This window comes from Pseudophryne corroboree (assembly GCF_028390025.1).
Source record: "Pseudophryne corroboree isolate aPseCor3 chromosome 7 unlocalized genomic scaffold, aPseCor3.hap2 SUPER_7_unloc_2, whole genome shotgun sequence".
NCBI lineage: Eukaryota > Metazoa > Chordata > Amphibia > Anura > Myobatrachidae > Pseudophryne > Pseudophryne corroboree.
In genome coordinates, this window is record NW_026967611.1 from 877,000 (window position 1) to 895,958 (window position 18,959).

Here is an 18,959-nt window from a genome sequence, read left to right on the forward strand (position 1 = left end):
GAGAAAGCAGCAAGGATGCAGTGGCGTTAATGTTTCCTGGTGTCAACCCATATTATTTCAGTAGACATTGAAATGAGGAAGCATCTTGCTGCCTTTCCAATGAAGCAAATTTAATTTAGTAATAGGTGAAAAACCATCCCTACAAAGGTGTTAATCAGAGACTTGGCTTTGTGTACACTTTTCAGAGAACAAATTTGTTAGCATAAAAATAAAGCCAGAAAATTAAGAGCTGTTTAATCACTCAATTGGATTTTTTTGCCAGCATATTTCTTTTTCTCTGCAACCCACTGCTAAATTGTGCTTCCTAGCTGTTTTTATAAAATCACTGAATCAAATCTAACTCTGATTACATCAGAGAAGGCCAGGTACCCTACACCATAAGAGGGGGTTTGACATTTTGACTTGTCTACTTAAAGATCACCAAAATCTGATAACAAAGTCAATTACGTCCCTGGGTGGGATTGAACCACCAACCTTTTGGTTTATAGCCGTACACACTAACTGATTGCGCCACAGAGACACTTTGCAAAAGTACATACTGACAAAGGCTAATAAGCATTCATCTAAAACGTTTCCTAGAAAAACTTTAAAAAGTCAATAATCTGGAGAGTTTTTGTAAGATGTTTCTTCCATCAACCAACAAAGAAACACATTGGTACTTTCCCATGATGAGTGAGTGCTTCAGGATCTCTTGCACTTTCATGTGCAGCAGAGTACTGCAATGGAAGCATGCTGGGCCCATAACCAAATGGTAGGCAGATTGAAACTATCCTTTGCTATATGCATTTTTTTTTGTTAATTTAAGTAATCAAAACTGGGATTGATATTTTTGCTCTTTTATTGTTACTTGAAGTACAATAACTTTTACCATTTTAATTTGTTTGAATAGTATATTGACAGTATAGTTTTCTTTAAAAAATCCACTTAATTTTCTTTACCCTATTATTAAAAGGGTAATTGACAAAAACAAACTACATTGTCACCAGAAGAGCAATACAAAATGTACAAGTGATATATTAAAATCATCTTTCCAGCTTGAATTTCAATGATGCATTGGGGCAACGATTTTGTGAGAAACATCTTCACCCTTAAATAAAGATTTTCTTAATTCCTTACCTGTGTGCTAATTAGATATCACCTTGTTTTCACATTAAACAGACTTCTACATGAGAAAGCAGCAAGGATGCAGTGGCGTTAATGTTTCCTGGTGTCAACCTGTATTATTTCAGTAGACATTGAAATGAGGATGCATCTTGCTGCCTTTCCAATGAAGCAATTTAAATTTAGTAATAGGTGAAAAACCATCCCTACAAAGGTGTTAATCAGAGACTTGGCTTTGTGGACACTTTTCAGAGAACAAATTTGTTAGCATAAAAATAAAGCCAGAAAATGAAGAGCTGTTTAATCACTCAATTTGATTTTTTTTGCCAGCATATTTTTTTTTCTCTGCAACCCACTGCTAAATTGTGCTTCCTATCTGTTTTTATAAAATCACTGAATCAAATCTAACTCTGATTACATCAGAGAAGGCCAGGTACCCTACACCATAACAGGGGATTTGAAATTTTGACTTGTCTACTTAAAGATAACCAAAATCTGATAACAAGGTCAATTACGTCCCTGGGTGGGATTGAACCACCAACCTTTTGGTTAGTAGCCAGACACACTAACCGATTGCGCCACAGAGACACTTTGTAAAAAGTACATACTGACAAAGGCTAATAAGCATACATCTAGAACGTTTCCTAGAAAAACTTTAAAAAGTCAATAATCTGGAGAGTTTTTGTAAGATGTTTCTTCCATCAACCAACGAAGAAACACATTGGTACTTTCCCATGATGAGTGAGTGCTTCAGGATCTCTTGCACTTACATGTGCAGCAGAGTACTGCAATGGAAGCATGCTGGGCCCATAACCCAGAGGTAGGCAGATTGAAACTATCCTTTGCTATATGCATTTTTTTTTTGTTAATTTAAGTAATCAAAACTGGGATTGATATTTTTGCTCTTTTATTTTTACTTAAAGTACAATAACTTTTACCATTTTAATTTGTTTTAATAGTATATTGACAGTATAGTTTTCTTTAAAAAATCCACTTAATTTTCTTTACCCTATTATTAAAAGGGTAATTGACAAAAACAAACTACATTGTCACCAGAAGAGCAATACACAAGGTACAAGTGATATATTAAAATCATCTTTCCAGCTTGAATTTCAATGATGCATTGGGGCAACGATTTTGTGAGAAACATCTTCACCCTTAAATAAAGATTTTCTTAATTCCTTACCTGTGTGCTAATTAGGTATCACCTTGTTTTCACATTATACAGACTTCTACATGAGAAAGCAGCAAGGATGCAGTGGCGTTAATGTTTCCTGGTGTCAACCCGTATTATTTCAGTAGACATTGAAATGAGGATGCATCTTGCGGCCTTTCCAATGAAGCAAGTTTAATTTAGTTATAGGTGAAAAACCATCCCTACAAAGGTGTTAATCAGAGACTTGGCTTTGTGGACACTTTTTAGAGAACAAATTTGTTAGCATAAAAATAAAGGCAGAAAATGAAGAGCTGTTTAATCACTCAATTGGATTTTTCTGCCAGCATATTTTTTTTCTCTGCAACCCATTGCTAAATTGTGCTTCCTAGCTGTTTTTTATAAAATCACTGAATCAAATCTAACTCTGATTACATCAGAGAAGGCCAGGTACCCTACACCATAAGAGGGGGTTTGAAATTTTGACTTGTCTACTTAAATATCACCAAAATCTGATCACAAGGTCAATTATGTCCCTGGGTGGGATTGAACCACCAACCTCTTGGTTAGTAGCCAGACACACTAACCAATTGCGCCACAGAGACATTTTGCAAAAAGTACATACTGACAAAGGCTAATAAGCATTCATCTAGAACGTTTCCTAGAAAAACTTTAAAAAGTCAATAATCTGGAGAGTTTTTGTAAGAATTTTCTTAAATCAACCAACGAAGAAACACATTGGTACTTTCCCATGATGAGTGAGTGCTTCAGGATCTCTTGCACTTACATGTGCAGCAGAGTACTGCAATGGAAGCATGCTGGGCCCATAACCCAGAGGTAGGCAGATTGAAACTATCCTTTGCTATATGCATTTTTTTTTGTTAATTTAAGTAATCAAAACTGGGATTGATATTTTTGCTCTTTTATTTTTACTTAAAGTACAATAACTTTTACCATTTTAATTTGTTTTAATAGTATATTGACAGTATAGTTTTCTTTAAAAAATCCACTTAATTTTCTTTACCCTATTATTAAAAGGGTAATTGACAAAAACAAACTACATTGTCACCAGAAGAGCAATACAAAATGTACAAGTGATATATTAAAATCATCTTTCCAGCTTGAATTTCAATGATGCATTGGGGCAACGATTTTGTGAGAAACATCTTCACCCTTAAATAAAGATTTTCTTAATTCCTTACCTGTGTGCTAATTAGGTATCACCTTGTTTTCACATTATACAGACTTCTACATGAGAAAGCAGCAAGGATGCAGTGGCGTTAATGTTTCCTGGTGTCAACCCGTATTATTTCAGTAGACATTGAAATGAGGATGCATCTTGCGGCCTTTCCAATGAAGCAAGTTTAATTTAGTTATAGGTGAAAAACCATCCCTACAAAGGTGTTAATCAGAGACTTGGCTTTGTGGACACTTTTTAGAGAACAAATTTGTTAGCATAAAAATAAAGGCAGAAAATGAAGAGCTGTTTAATCACTCAATTGGATTTTTCTGCCAGCATATTTTTTTTTCTCTGCAACCCATTGCTAAATTGTGCTTCCTAGCTGTTTTTTATAAAATCACTGAATCAAATCTAACTCTGATTACATCAGAGAAGGCCAGGTACCCTACACCATAAGAGGGGGTTTGAAATTTTGACTTGTCTACTTAAATATCACCAAAATCTGATCACAAGGTCAATTATGTCCCTGGGTGGGATTGAACCACCAACCTCTTGGTTAGTAGCCAGACACACTAACCAATTGCGCCACAGAGACATTTTGCAAAAAGTACATACTGACAAAGGCTAATAAGCATTCATCTAGAACGTTTCCTAGAAAAACTTTAAAAAGTCAATAATCTGGAGAGTTTTTGTAAGAATTTTCTTAAATCAACCAACGAAGAAACACATTGGTACTTTCCCATGATGAGTGAGTGCTTCAGGATCTCTTGCACTTACATGTGCAGCAGAGTACTGCAATGGAAGCATGCTGGGCCCATTACCCAGAGGTAGGCAGATTGAAACTATCCTCTGCTATATGCATTTTTTTTGTTAAAGTAATCCAAAACTGGGATTGATATGTTAGCTATTTTATGTTTACTTAAAGTACAATAACTTTTACCATCTTAATTTGTTTTAATAGTATATTGACAGTATTGTTTTCTTTCAAAAATCCACTTAATTTTCTTTACCCTATTATTAAAATGGTAATTGACAAAAACAAACTAAGTTGTCACCAGAAGAGCAATACAAAATGTACAAGTGATATATTAAAATCATCTTTCCAGCTTGAATTTCAATGATGCATTGGGGCAACGATTTTGTGAGAAACATCTTCACCCTTAAATAAAGATTTTCTTAATTCCTTACCTGTGTGCTAATTAGATATCACCTTGTTTTCACATTAAACAGACTTCCACATGAGAAAGCAGCAAGGATGCATTGGCGTTAATGTTTCCTGGTGTCAACCTGTATTATTTCAGTAGACATTGAAATGAGGATGCATCTTGCTGCCTTTCCAATGAAGCAAGTTTAATTTAGTAATAGGTGAAAAACCATCCTTACAAAGGTGTTCATCAGAGACTTGGCTTTGTGGACACTTTTCAGAGAACAAATTTGTTAGCATAAAAATAAAGCCAGAAAATGAAGAGCTGTTTAATCACTCAATTGGATTTTTCTGCCAGCATATTTCTTTTTCTCTGCAACCCACTGCTAAATTGTGCTTCCTAGCTGTTTTTATAAAATCACTGAATCAAATCTAACTCTGATTACATCAGAGAAGGCCAGGTACCCTACACCATAAGAGGGGGTTTGAAATTTTGACTTGTCTACTTCAAGTAAAAGAAAAAGATAGATATACACACTCCAGCGCTAAGGAGAGTACCACATTCACAAAATAATTTCGGAACACTTCATGCAAAAAACTAATCACCAGTGTGGATAATAGGTCAATTAGTAATAGTTAACGTTTAGGGAAGTAATCAGCACAAATGTAGAGTAGTCTTAATCCGTAGATTTCCACAGTTTACCATTTAAAAAGAACAAAAAATATATGATAGTGCAGATTATTTAAAACAAAATACAAATTTTATTACAGGAATCCACTTACAAACATGAGGTTTGATTTGAGCCTGATAGTATTCCTGTAGTGGCAATTTCAGCATCTAGTAGTTGCATCGATTCCAGGTATACGTTGGATCCTTCAAAGTAACTCCATGATAAGGTGTATAATACCACAGAAAAGAAATATAGATAGTGCAAGTATGTAAAAGCAGCAGACAATATTTTAATACAAATATGCACTTACAAACACTTGTAAAAACACAGCATAACGGGTTCCCCAATGGTAAATCAGCATAGGTGAGTTCCTGATGTTTGGAGGATTACAACACTCACTTCCGGAATGTAAATGCTGTAGCAGACCTACGATCTATAACCATGCAGGGTATCAGTCCAAGAAGCCACGCTAGACGCGTTTCAGACCAAAGTCCTTCCTCAGTAGCGTGGCTTATGCTCTCTTGAATATCCTTATATAAGAAGTGAACAGATGCTTCCAATCCCCGCTGATTTGCGCCGTCCGTGCGCAAAACCGGAACCGGAAGTGACATCGCGGTTTGCGTTCCATTCAACCGGAAATGGTTCATATGCGTTCCACAGTCTTTTTCCAAACACCGGAACCGGAAGTGACGTCATAATTTGCGTTTCAATCGCCAGGAAAGAGGTCACATCCATTACCGTATCTGGACTTATTGTAAAATAGACTGGTAATGGATGTGACCTCTTTCCTGGCGATTGAAACGCAAATTATGACGTCACAGCATAACGGGTTCCCCAATGGTAAATCAGCATAGGTGAGTTCCTGATGTTTGGAGGATTACAACACTCACTTCCGGAATGTAAATGCTGAAGCAAACCTACGATCTATAACCATGCAGGGTATCAGTCCAAGAAGCCACGCTAGACGCGTTTCAGACCAAAGTCCTTCCTCAGTAGCGTGGCTTATGCTCTCTTGAATATCCTTATAATTAGATATCACCTTGTTTTCACATTAAACAGACTTCCACATGAGAAAGCAGCAAGGATGCATTGGCGTTAATGTTTCCTGGTGTCAACCTGTATTATTTCAGTAGACATTGAAATGAGGATGCATCTTGCTGCCTTTCCAATGAAGCAAGTTTAATTTAGTAATAGGTGAAAAACCATCCTTACAAAGGTGTTCATCAGAGACTTGGCTTTGTGGACACTTTTCAGAGAACAAATTTGTTAGCATAAAAATAAAGCCAGAAAATGAAGAGCTGTTTAATCACTCAATTGGATTTTTCTGCCAGCATATTTTTTTTCTCTGCAACTCACTGCTAAATTGTGCTTCCTAGCTGTTTTTTATAAAATCACTTAATCAAATCTAACTCTGGTTACATCAGAGAAGGCCAGGTACCCTACATCATAAGAGGGGGTTTGAAATTTTGACTTGTCTACTTAAAGATCACCAAAACCTGATCACAAGGTCAATTACATCCCTGGGTGGGATTGAACCACCAACCGTTTGGTTAGTAGCCAAACACACTAACTGATTGCGCAACAGAGACACTTTGCAAAAGTGCATACTGACAAAGGCTAATAAGCATTCATCTAGAACGTTTCCTAGAAAAACTTTAGAAAGTCAATAATCTGGAGAGTTTTTGTAAGATGTTTCTTAGATCAACCAACGAAGAAACACATTGGTACTTTCCCATGATGAGTGAGTGCTTCAGGATCTCTTGCACTTACATGTGCAGCAGAGTACTGCAATGGAAGCATGCTGGGCCCATAACCCAGAGGTAGGCAGATTGAAACTATCCTCTGCTATATGCATTTTTTTTTAATTAAAGTAATCCAAAACTGGGATTGATATTTTAGCTCTTTTATTTTTACTTAAAGATCAATAACTTTTACCATCTTAATTTGTTTTAAAAGTATATTGACAGTATTGTTTTCTTTCAAAAATCCACTTAATTTTCTTTACCCTATTATTAAAATGGTAATTGACAAAAACAAACTACATTGTCACCAGAAGAGCAATACAAAATGTACAAGTGATATATTAAAATCATCTTTCCAGCTTGAATTTCAATGATGCATTGGGGCAACAATTTTGTGAGAAACATCTTCACCCTTAAATAAAGATTTTCTTAATTCCTTACCTGTGTGCTACTTAGATATCACCTTGTTTTCACATTAAACAGACTTCCACATGAGAAAGCAGCAAGGATGCATTGGCGTTAATGTTTCCTGGTTGTCAACCCGTATTATTTCAGTAGACATTGAAATGAGGATGCATCTTGCTGCCTTTCCAATGAAGCAAGTTTAATTTAGTAATAGGTGAAAAACCATCCCTACAAAGGTGTTCATCAGAGACTTGGCTTTGTGGACACTTTTCAGAGAACAAATTTGTTAGCATAAAAATAAAGCCAGAAAATGAAGAGCTGTTTAATTACTCAATTGGATTTTTCTGCCAGCATATTTTTTTTTCTCTGCAACCCACTGCTAAATTGTGCTTCCTAGCTGTTTTTTATAAAATCACTTAATCAAATCTAACTCTGGTTACATCAGAGAAGGCCAGGTAACCTACATCATAAGAGGGGGTTTGAAATTTTGACTTGTCTACTTCAAGTAAAAGAAAAAGATAGATATACACACTCCAGCGCTAAGGAGAGTACCACATTCACAAAATAATTTCGGAACACTTCATGCAAAAAACTAATCACCAGTGTGGATAATAGGTCAATTAGTAATAGTTAACGTTTAGGGAAGTAATCAGCACAAATGTAGAGTAGTCTTAATCCGTAGATTTCCACAGTTTACCATTTAAAAAGAACAAAAAATATATGATAGTGCAGATTATTTAAAACAAAATACAAATTTTATTACAGGAATCCACTTACAAACATGAGGTTTGATTTGAGCCTGATAGTATTCCTGTAGTGGCAATTTCAGCATCTAGTAGTTGCATCGATTCCAGGTATACGTTGGATCCTTCAAATTAACTCCATGATAAGGTGTATAATACCACAGAAAAGAAATATAGATAGTGCAAGTATGTAAAAGCAGCAGACAATATTTTAATACAAATATGCACTTACAAACACTTGTAAAAACACAGCATAACGGGTTCCCCAATGGTAAATCAGCATAGGTGAGTTCCTGATGTTTGGAGGATTACAACACTCACTTCCGGAATGTAAATGCTGTAGCAGACCTACGATCTATAACCATGCAGGGTATCAGTCCAAGAAGCCACGCTAGACGCGTTTCAGACCAAAGTCCTTCCTCAGTAGCGTGGCTTATGCTCTCTTGAATATCCTTATATAAGAAGTGAACAGATGCTTCCAATCCCCGCTGATTTGCGCCGTCCGTGCGCAAAACCGGAACCGGAAGTGACATCGCGGTTTGCGTTCCATTCAACCGGAAATGGTTCATATGCGTTCCACAGTCTTTTTCCAAACACCGGAACCGGAAGTGACGTCATAATTTGCGTTTCAATCGCCAGGAAAGAGGTCACATCCATTACCGTATCTGGACTTATTGTAAAATAGACTGGTAATGGATGTGACCTCTTTCCTGGCGATTGAAACGCAAATTATGACGTCACAGCATAACGGGTTCCCCAATGGTAAATCAGCATAGGTGAGTTCCTGATGTTTGGAGGATTACAACACTCACTTCCGGAATGTAAATGCTGTAGCAAACCTACGATCTATAACCATGCAGGGTATCAGTCCAAGAAGCCACGCTAGACGCGTTTCAGACCAAAGTCCTTCCTCAGTAGCGTGGCTTATGCTCTCTTGAATATCCTTATAATTAGATATCACCTTGTTTTCACATTAAACAGACTTCCACATGAGAAAGCAGCAAGGATGCATTGGCGTTAATGTTTCCTGGTGTCAACCTGTATTATTTCAGTAGACATTGAAATGAGGATGCATCTTGCTGCCTTTCCAATGAAGCAAGTTTAATTTAGTAATAGGTGAAAAACCATCCTTACAAAGGTGTTCATCAGAGACTTGGCTTTGTGGACACTTTTCAGAGAACAAATTTGTTAGCATAAAAATAAAGCCAGAAAATGAAGAGCTGTTTAATCACTCAATTGGATTTTTCTGCCAGCATATTTTTTTTCTCTGCAACTCACTGCTAAATTGTGCTTCCTAGCTGTTTTTTATAAAATCACTTAATCAAATCTAACTCTGGTTACATCAGAGAAGGCCAGGTACCCTACATCATAAGAGGGGGTTTGAAATTTTGACTTGTCTACTTAAAGATCACCAAAACCTGATCACAAGGTCAATTACATCCCTGGGTGGGATTGAACCACCAACCGTTTGGTTAGTAGCCAAACACACTAACTGATTGCACTACAGAGACACTTTGCAAAAGTGCATACTGACAAAGGCTAATAAGCATTCATCTAGAATGTTTCCTAGAAAAACTTTAAAAAGTCAATAATCTGGAGAGTTTTTGTAAGATGTTTCTTAGATCAACCAACGAAGAAACACATTGGTACTTTCCCATGATGATTGAGTGCTTCAGGATCTCTTGCACTTACATGTGCAGCAGAGTACTGCAATGGAAGCATGCTGGGCCCATAACCCAGAGGTAGGCAGATTGAAACTATCCTCTGCTATATGCATTTTTTTTTAATTAAAGTAATCCAAAACTGGGATTGATATTTTAGCTCTTTTATTTTTACTTAAAGATCAATAACTTTTACCATCTTAATTTGTTTTAAAAGTATATTGACAGTATTGTTTTCTTTCAAAAATCCACTTAATTTTCTTTACCCTATTATTAAAATGGTAATTGACAAAAACAAACTACATTGTCACCAGAAGAGCAATACAAAATGTACAAGTGATATATTAAAATCATCTTTCCAGCTTGAATTTCAATGATGCATTGGGGCAACAATTTTGTGAGAAACATCTTCACCCTTAAATAAAGATTTTCTTAATTCCTTACCTGTGTGCTACTTAGATATCACCTTGTTTTCACATTAAACAGACTTCCACATGAGAAAGCAGCAAGGATGCATTGGCGTTAATGTTTCCTGGTTGTCAACCCGTATTATTTCAGTAGACATTGAAATGAGGATGCATCTTGCTGCCTTTCCAATGAAGCAAGTTTAATTTAGTAATAGGTGAAAAACCATCCCTACAAAGGTGTTCATCAGAGACTTGGCTTTGTGGACACTTTTCAGAGAACAAATTTGTTAGCATAAAAATAAAGCCAGAAAATGAAGAGCTGTTTAATTACTCAATTGGATTTTTCTGCCAGCATATTTTTTTTCTCTGCAACCCACTGCTAAATTGTGCTTCCTAGCTGTTTTTTATAAAATCACTTAATCAAATCTAACTCTGGTTACATCAGAGAAGGCCAGGTAACCTACATCATAAGAGGGGGTTTGAAATTTTGACTTGTCTACTTAAAGATCACCAAAACCTGATCACAAGGTCAATTACATCCCTGGGTGGGATTGAACCATCAACCTTTTGGTTAGTAGCCAAACACACTAACTGATTGCGCAACAGAGACACTTTGCAAAAGTGCATACTGACAAAGGCTAATAAGCATTCATCTAGAACGTTTCCTAGAAAAACTTTAGAAAGTCAATAATCTGGAGAGTTTTTGTAAGATGTTTCTTAGATCAACCAACGAAGAAACACATTGGTACTTTCCCATGATGAGTGAGTGCTTCAGGATCTCTTGCACTTACATGTGCAGCAGAGTACTGCAATGGAAGCATGCTGGGCCCATAACCCAGAGGTAGGCAGATTGAAACTATCCTCTGCTATATGCATTTTTTTTTAATTAAAGTAATCCAAAACTGGGATTGATATTTTAGCTCTTTTATTTTTACTTAAAGATCAATAACTTTTACCATCTTAATTTGTTTTAAAAGTATATTGACAGTATTGTTTTCTTTCAAAAATCCACTTAATTTTCTTTACCCTATTATTAAAATGGTAATTGACAAAAACAAACTACATTGTCACCAGAAGAGCAATACAAAATGTACAAGTGATATATTAAAATCATCTTTCCAGCTTGAATTTCAATGATGCATTGGGGCAACAATTTTGTGAGAAACATCTTCACCCTTAAATAAAGATTTTCTTAATTCCTTACCTGTGTGCTACTTAGATATCACCTTGTTTTCACATTAAACAGACTTCCACATGAGAAAGCAGCAAGGATGCATTGGCGTTAATGTTTCCTGGTTGTCAACCCGTATTATTTCAGTAGACATTGAAATGAGGATGCATCTTGCTGCCTTTCCAATGAAGCAAGTTTAATTTAGTAATAGGTGAAAAACCATCCCTACAAAGGTGTTCATCAGAGACTTGGCTTTGTGGACACTTTTCAGAGAACAAATTTGTTAGCATAAAAATAAAGCCAGAAAATGAAGAGCTGTTTAATTACTCAATTGGATTTTTCTGCCAGCATATTTTTTTTCTCTGCAACCCACTGCTAAATTGTGCTTCCTAGCTGTTTTTTATAAAATCACTTAATCAAATCTAACTCTGGTTACATCAGAGAAGGCCAGGTAACCTACATCATAAGAGGGGGTTTGAAATTTTGACTTGTCTACTTAAAGATCACCAAAACCTGATCACAAGGTCAATTACATCCCTGGGTGGGATTGAACCATCAACCTTTTGGTTAGTAGCCAAACACACTAACTGATTGCGCAACAGAGACACTTTGCAAAAGTGCATACTGACAAAGGCTAATAAGCATTCATCTAGAACGTTTCCTAGAAAAACTTTAGAAAGTCAATAATCTGGAGAGTTTTTGTAAGATGTTTCTTAGATCAACCAACGAAGAAACACATTGGTACTTTCCCATGATGAGTGAGTGCTTCAGGATCTCTTGCACTTACATGTGCAGCAGAGTACTGCAATGGAAGCATGCTGGGCCCATAACCCAGAGGTAGGCAGATTGAAACTATCCTCTGCTATATGCATTTTTTTTGTTAATTAAAGTAATCCAAAATTGGGATTGATATTTTAGCTCTTTTATTTTTACTTAAAGTACAATAACTTTTACCATTTTAATTTGCTTTAATAGTATATTGACAGTATTGTTTTCTTTCAAAAATCAACTTAATAGTATCTCACCTGGCAGATAAGTAGGAGTTGGGCTAGAGCTGGGGAGGGTCGCTGCTCGGGCACCCCCCTGTTAAGTGAAGGAGATCCAACTGAGGCAGCACAAGGGAACTCTCGAAAGAAGAACAAGGCTAGAGGAAGATCTGATACAAAGAAATCTGACTTTTACCAGAGCTGACCAGAGGAAAGCACAAACACAGTCCCCCACTACCACAAATAATGCAGTCGAGTTTCCCACATTTGGGGAAATCACAGGGGTCAGCATACCCAGAATGCAATGAATGAACCTCACCCTGGGAGAACAATCTTCATGACCATGGTATCTCCTATGCAAAATAAGTATGATTTGGGATAGGGCTGGGGAGGGCCGCTGCTCAGGCACATCTCTGTCAAGTAAAGGAGATTCAACTGAGGCAGCACAAGGGAACTCTCATCTGGGGACAACAACTGCAGAGAGAACACATATTTTCAGATGAACATGGGAGGGCAGAAGGCTGCCTAATACTGAAGCACCCCCAAACAACAAACCAAATGCAACAACTAGTGCAAGCATTCCTGGGGGAAGGCCTGCAGCAGATGGATTTGCATATGGTGATGTCATCCAAGCAGTGGGTCAAAGTTGGCTTCAACCCTCGTCTGCATATGAAAAGAGAAAAGGGGCGTGCAGGGCATGGCGGCCTTTTGCGGCGCTTGGATGACCCCTAGTTCGCATTAAACACCTCCACCCTCCTTCGGTGTGGGGCTCATGTTGGCTATGCCCCAGCCCCTGAAGCATTCAAGCTGATTTCTTGCAGCAGTTGGGCACTGTAACAGCTCCAGAGCTGGTCTGTAAGGCAAGTAAAAGGGTGTGGGCCCTGCAGCACTACCTGTAGTTCGCATTGTGCGTTGGAAGGCACAAAGTAAGCAGACGGGAGAAGTCAGGATAGTGCGCAAGGGCATAGAAGGTAGCGGCTCAAGAAAAGAGAAGTGGAAACAGACAGCAAACTAGGCTGGAGAGAGACCTGAGACAAAGAGATCTGAATTATACGAGAGCCGACCAGGGGAAACACAAATTATACAGTCAAGTTTCCCACATTTGGGGAAATCGCAGGATCAGCACACCCAGAGTGCAATGGGTGAGCCTTGCCCTGGGAGAAGCACCTTCCTGATCATAGTATATCACCTGGCAGGTAAGTAGGAGTTGGGCTAGAGCTGGGGAGGGTCGCTGCTCGGGCACCCCCCTGTCAAGTGAAGGAGATCCAACTGAGGCAGCACAAGGGAACTCTCGAAAGAAGAACAAGGCTAGAGGAAGATCTGAGACAAAGAAATCTGACTTTTACCAGAGCTGACCAGAGGAAAGCACAAACACAGTCCCCCACTACCACAAATAATGCAGTCGAGTTTCCCACATTTGGGGAAATCACCGGGGTCAGCATACCCAGAATGCAATGAATGGACCTCACCCTGGGAGAACAATCTTCATGACCATGGTATCTCCTATGCAAAATAAGTATGATTTGGGATAGGGCTGGGGAGGGCCGCTGCTCAGGCACATCTCTGTCAAGTAAAGGAGATTCAACCGAGGCAGCACAAGGGAACTCTCATCTGGGGACAAAAACTGCAGGGAGAACACATATATTCAGATGAACATGGGAGGGCAGAAGGCTGCCTAATACTGAAGAACCCCCAAACAACAAACCAAATGCAACAACTAGTACAAGCATTCCTGGGGGAAGGTCTGCAGAAGACGGATTTGCATACGGTGATGTCATCCAAGCAGTGGGCCAAAGTTGGCTGGAACCTCGTCTGCATATGAAAAGAGAAAAGGGGTATGCAGGGCATGGCGGCATTTTGCGGCGCTTGGATGACCCCTAGTTCGCATTAAACACCTCCACCCTACTTCGGTGTGGGGCTCATGTTGGCTATGCCCCAGCCCCTGAAGCATTCAAGCTGATTTCTTGCAGCAGCTGGGCACTGTAACAGCTCCAGAGCTGCTCTGTAAGGCAAATAAAAGGGTGTGGGACCTGCAGCACTACCTGTAGTTCGCATTGTGCGTTGGAAGGCACAAAGTAAGCAGACGGGAGAAGTCAGGATAGTGCGCAAGGGCATAGAAGGGAGCGGCTCAATAAAAGAGAAGTGGAAACAGACAGCAAACTAGGCTGGAGAGAGACCTGAGACAAAGAGATCTGAATTATACGAGAGCCGACCAGAGGAAACACAAATTATGCAGTCAAGTGTCCCACATTTGGGGAAATCAGAGGAGCAGCACACCCAGAGTGCAATGGGTGAGCCTTGCCCTGGGAGAAGCACCTTCCTGATCATAGTATCTCACCTGGCAGGTAAGTAGGAGATGGGCTAGAGCTGGGGAGGGTCGCTGCTCGGGCACCCCCCTGTCAAGTGAAGGAGATCCAACTGAGGCAGCACAAGGGAACTCTCGAAAGAAGAACAAGGCTAGAGGAAGATCTGAGACAAAGAAATCTGACTTTTACCAGAGCTGACCAGAGGAAAGCACAAACACAGTCCCCCACTACCACATAAAATGCAGTCGAGTTTCCCACATTTGGGGAAATCACAGGGGTCAGCATTCCCAGAATGCAATGAATGAACCTCACCCTGGGAGAACAATCTTCATGACCATGGTATCTCCTATACAAAATAAGTATGTTTTGGGATAGGGCTGGGGAGGGCCGCTGCTCAGGCACATCTCTGTCAAGTAAAGAAGATTCAACTGAGGCAGCACAAGGGAACTCTCATCTGGGGACAACAACTGCAGGGAGAACACATATTTTCAGATGAACATGGGAGGGCAGAAGGCTGCCTAATACTAAAGCACCCCCAAACAACAAACCAAATGCAACAACTAGTACAAGCATTCCTGGGGGAAGGTCTGCAGAAGATGGATTTGCATACGGTGATGTCATCCAAGCAGTGGGCCAAAATTGGCTGGAACCCTTATCTGCATATGAAAAGACAAAAGGGGTATGCAGGGCATGGCGGCCTTTTGCGGCGCTTGGATGACCCCTAGTTCGCATTAAACACCCCCACCCTCCTTCGGTGTAGGGCTCATGTTGGCTATGCCCATGCCCCTGAAGCATTCAAGCTGATTTCTTGCAGCAGCTGGGCACTGTAATAGCTCCAGAGCTGCTCTTTAAGGCAAGTAAAAGGGTGTGGGCCCTGCAGCACTACCTGTAGTTTGCATTGTGCATTGTAAGGCACAAACTAAGCATACTGGAGGAGAAGTCAGGTTAGTGCACAAGGGTATTGAAGGGAGGGGCTCAAGAAAAAAAGAAGTGGAAACAGACAGCAAACTAGGCTGGAGAGAGACCTGAGACAAAGAGATCTGAATTATATGAGAGCCGACCAGGGGAAACACAAATTATGCAGTCAAGTGTCCAACATTAGGGGAAACCGCATGGGCAGCACACCCAGAGTGCAATGGGTGAGCCTTGCCCTGGGAGAAGCAACTTCATGATCATAGTATCTCACCTGGCAGGTAAGTAGGAGTTGGGCTAGAGCTGGGGAGGGTCGCTGCTCGGGCACTCCCCTGTTAAGTGAAGGAGATCCAACTGAGACAGCACAAGGGAACTCTCGAAAGAAGAACAAGGCTAGAGGAAGATCTGAGACAAAGAAATCTGACTTTTACCAGAGCTGACCAGAGGAAAGCACAAACACAGTCCCCCACTACCACAAATAATGCAGTCGAGTTTCCCACATTTGGGGAAATCATAGGGGTCAGCATACCCAGAATGCAATGAATGAACCTCACCCTGGGAGAACAATCTTCATGACCATGGTATCTCCTATGCAAAATAAGTATGATTTGGGACAGGGCTGGGGAGGGCCGCTGCTCAGGCACATCTCTGTCAAGTAAAGGAGATTCAACTGAGGCAGCACAAGGGAACTCTCATCTGGGGACAACAACTGCAGGGAGAACACATATTTTAAGATGAACATGGGAGGGCAGAAGGCCGCCTAATACTGAAGCACCCCCAAACAACAAACCAAATGCAACAACTAGTGCAAGCATTCCTGGGGGAAGGCCTGCAGCAGATGGATTTGCATATGGTGATGTCATCCAAGCAGTGGGTCAAAGTTGGCTTAAACACTCGTCTGCATATGAAAAGAGAAAAGGGGTATGCAGGGCATGGCGGCCTTTTGCGGCGCTTGGATGACCCCTAGTTCGCATTAAACACCTCCACCCTCCTTCGGTGTGGGGCTCATGTTGGCTATGCCCCAGCCCCTGAAGCATTCAAGCTGATTTCTTGCAGCAGCTGGGCACTGTAACAGCTCCAGAGCTGCTCTGTAAGGCAAGTAAAAGGGTGTGGGCCCTGCAGCACTACCTGTAGTTCGCATTGTGTGTTGGAAGGCACAAATTAAGCTGACGGGAGAAGTCAGAATAATGCGCAAGGGCATAGAAGGGAACGGCTCAAGAAAAGAGAAGTGGAAACAGACAGCAAAATAGGCTGGAGAGAGACCTGAGACAAAGAGATCTGAATTATACGAGAGCCGACCAGAGGAAACACAAATTATGCAGTCAAGTGTCCCACATTTGGGGAAATCACAGGAGCAGCACACCCAGAGTGCAATGGGTGAGCCTTTCCCTGGGAGAAGCACCTTCCTGATCATATTATCTCACCTGGCAGGTAAGTAGGAGTGGGGCTAGAGCTGGGGAGGGTCGCTGCTCGGGCACCCCCCTGTCAAGTGAAGGAGATCCAACTGAGGCAGCACAAGGGAACTCTCGAAAGAAGAACAAGGCTAGAGGAAGATCTGAGACAAAGAAATCTGACTTTTACCAGAGCTGACCAGAGGAAAGCACAAACACAGTCCCCCACTACCACATAAAATGCAGTCGAGTTTCCCACATTTGGGGAAATCACAGGGGTCAGCATTCCCAGAATGCAATGAATGAACCTCACCCTGGGAGAACAATCTTCATGACCATGGTATCTCCTATACAAAATAAGTATGTTTTGGGATAGGGCTGGGGAGGGCCGCTGCTCAGGCACATCTCTGTCAAGTAAAGAAGATTCAACTGAGGCAGCACAAGGGAACTCTCATCTGGGGACAACAACTGCAGGGAGAACACATATTTTCAGATGAACATGGGAGGGCAGAAGGCTGCCTAATACTGAAGCACCCCCAAACAACAAACCAAATGCAACAACTAGTACAAGCATTCCTGGGGGAAGGTCTGCAGAAGACGGATTTGCATACGGTGATGTCATCCAAGCAGTGGGCCAAAATTGGCTGGAACCCTCATCTGCATATGAAAAGAGAAAAGGGGCATGCAGGGCATGGCGGCCTTTTGCGGCGCTTGGATGACCCCTAGTTCGCATTAAACACCTCCACCCTCCTTCGGTGTGGGGCTCATGTTGGCTATGCCCCAGCCCCTGAAGCATTCAAGCTGATTTCTTGCAGCAGCTGGGCACTGTAACAGCTCCAGAGCTGCTCTGTAAGGCAAGTAAAAGGGCGTGGGCCCTGCAGCACTACCTGTAGTTTGCATTGTGCGTTGGAAGGCACAAAGTAAGCAGACGGGAGAAGTCAGGATAGTGCGCAAGGGCATAGAAGGGAGCGGCTCAAGAAAAGAGAAGTGGAAACAGACAGCAAACTAGGCTGGAGAGAGACCTGAGACAAAGAGATCTGAATTATACGAGAGCCGACCAGGGGAAACACAAATTATGCAGTCAAGTTTCCCACATTTGGGGAAATCACAGGAGCAGCACACCCAGAGTGCAATGGGTGAGCCTTGCCCTGGGAGAAGCACCTTCATGATCATAGTATCTCACCTGGCAGGTAAGTAGGAGTTGGGCTAGAGCTGGGGAGGGTCGCTGCTCGGGCACCCCCCTGTTAAGTGAAGGAGATCCAACTGAGACAGCACAAGGGAACTCTCGAAAGAGGAACAAGGCTAGAGGAAGATCTGAGACAAATAAATCTGACTTTTACCAGAGCTGACCAGAGGAAAGCACAAACACAGTCCCCCACTACCACAAATAATGCAGTCGAGTTTCCCACATTTGGGGAAATCATAGGGGTCAGCATACCCAGAATGCAATGAATGAACCTCGCCCTGGGAGAACAATCTTCATGACCATGGTATCTCCTATGCAAAATAAGTATGATTTGGGACAGGGCTGGGGAGGGCCGCTGCTCAGGCACATCTCTGTCAAGTAAAGGAGATTCAACTGAGGCAGCACAAGGGAACTCTCATCTGGGGACAACAACTGCAGGGAGAACACATATTTTAAGATGAACATGGGAGGGCAGAAGGCCGCCTAATACTGAAGCACCCCCAAACAACAAACCAAATGCAACAACTAGTGCAAGCATTCCTGGGGGAAGGCCTGCAGCAGATGGATTTGCATATGGTGATGTCATCCAAGCAGTGGGTCAAAGTTGGCTTAAACACTCGTCTGCATATGAAAAGAGAAAAGGGGTATGCAGGGCATGGCGGCCTTTTGCGGCGCTTGGATGACCCCTAGTTCGCATTAAACACCTCCACCCTCCTTCGGTGTGGGGCTCATGTTGGCTATGCCCCAGCCCCTGAAGCATTCAAGCTGATTTCTTGCAGCAGCTGGGCACTGTAACAGCT

General features: G+C 41.0%; 13 non-coding genes and 1 pseudogene across 13 annotated transcripts; all 14 read right to left on the reverse strand.

Annotated features, from left to right (window-relative positions):
- Nucleotides 1-1,615: 1,615 nt before the first annotated feature.
- On the reverse strand, nucleotides 1,616-1,689 carry TRNAS-ACU (transfer RNA serine (anticodon ACU)). The gene has a single exon. It is a non-coding gene; the product is annotated as a tRNA-Ser (tRNA).
- Nucleotides 1,690-2,785: 1,096 nt separating this feature from the next.
- Nucleotides 2,786-2,859, reverse strand: TRNAS-ACU (transfer RNA serine (anticodon ACU)). Its single transcript has one exon. It is a non-coding gene; the product is annotated as a tRNA-Ser (tRNA).
- Nucleotides 2,860-3,955: 1,096 nt separating this feature from the next.
- Nucleotides 3,956-4,029, reverse strand: TRNAS-ACU (transfer RNA serine (anticodon ACU)). The gene has a single exon. It is a non-coding gene; the product is annotated as a tRNA-Ser (tRNA).
- Nucleotides 4,030-12,570: 8,541 nt separating this feature from the next.
- Nucleotides 12,571-12,734, reverse strand: LOC134986220 (U1 spliceosomal RNA). The gene has a single exon (XR_010192220.1). It is a non-coding gene; the product is annotated as a U1 spliceosomal RNA (small nuclear RNA).
- A 671-nt stretch (nucleotides 12,735-13,405) lies between these two features.
- Nucleotides 13,406-13,568, reverse strand: LOC134986121 (U1 spliceosomal RNA). Its single transcript, XR_010192144.1, has one exon. It is a non-coding gene; the product is annotated as a U1 spliceosomal RNA (small nuclear RNA).
- A 152-nt stretch (nucleotides 13,569-13,720) lies between these two features.
- Nucleotides 13,721-13,884, reverse strand: LOC134985998 (U1 spliceosomal RNA). The gene has a single exon (XR_010192033.1). It is a non-coding gene; the product is annotated as a U1 spliceosomal RNA (small nuclear RNA).
- A 670-nt stretch (nucleotides 13,885-14,554) lies between these two features.
- On the reverse strand, nucleotides 14,555-14,717 carry LOC134986125 (U1 spliceosomal RNA). Its single transcript, XR_010192147.1, has one exon. It is a non-coding gene; the product is annotated as a U1 spliceosomal RNA (small nuclear RNA).
- A 152-nt stretch (nucleotides 14,718-14,869) lies between these two features.
- On the reverse strand, nucleotides 14,870-15,033 carry LOC134986057 (U1 spliceosomal RNA). Its single transcript, XR_010192087.1, has one exon. It is a non-coding gene; the product is annotated as a U1 spliceosomal RNA (small nuclear RNA).
- A 696-nt stretch (nucleotides 15,034-15,729) lies between these two features.
- LOC134986199 (U1 spliceosomal RNA) lies at nucleotides 15,730-15,871 on the reverse strand (annotated as a pseudogene).
- Nucleotides 15,872-16,023: 152 nt separating this feature from the next.
- Nucleotides 16,024-16,187, reverse strand: LOC134986227 (U1 spliceosomal RNA). Its single transcript, XR_010192226.1, has one exon. It is a non-coding gene; the product is annotated as a U1 spliceosomal RNA (small nuclear RNA).
- Nucleotides 16,188-16,858: 671 nt separating this feature from the next.
- Nucleotides 16,859-17,021, reverse strand: LOC134986090 (U1 spliceosomal RNA). The gene has a single exon (XR_010192116.1). It is a non-coding gene; the product is annotated as a U1 spliceosomal RNA (small nuclear RNA).
- Nucleotides 17,022-17,173: 152 nt separating this feature from the next.
- Nucleotides 17,174-17,337, reverse strand: LOC134986058 (U1 spliceosomal RNA). Its single transcript, XR_010192088.1, has one exon. It is a non-coding gene; the product is annotated as a U1 spliceosomal RNA (small nuclear RNA).
- A 671-nt stretch (nucleotides 17,338-18,008) lies between these two features.
- On the reverse strand, nucleotides 18,009-18,171 carry LOC134986105 (U1 spliceosomal RNA). The gene has a single exon (XR_010192129.1). It is a non-coding gene; the product is annotated as a U1 spliceosomal RNA (small nuclear RNA).
- Nucleotides 18,172-18,323: 152 nt separating this feature from the next.
- On the reverse strand, nucleotides 18,324-18,487 carry LOC134986232 (U1 spliceosomal RNA). Its single transcript, XR_010192231.1, has one exon. It is a non-coding gene; the product is annotated as a U1 spliceosomal RNA (small nuclear RNA).
- Nucleotides 18,488-18,959: the final 472 nt, after the last annotated feature.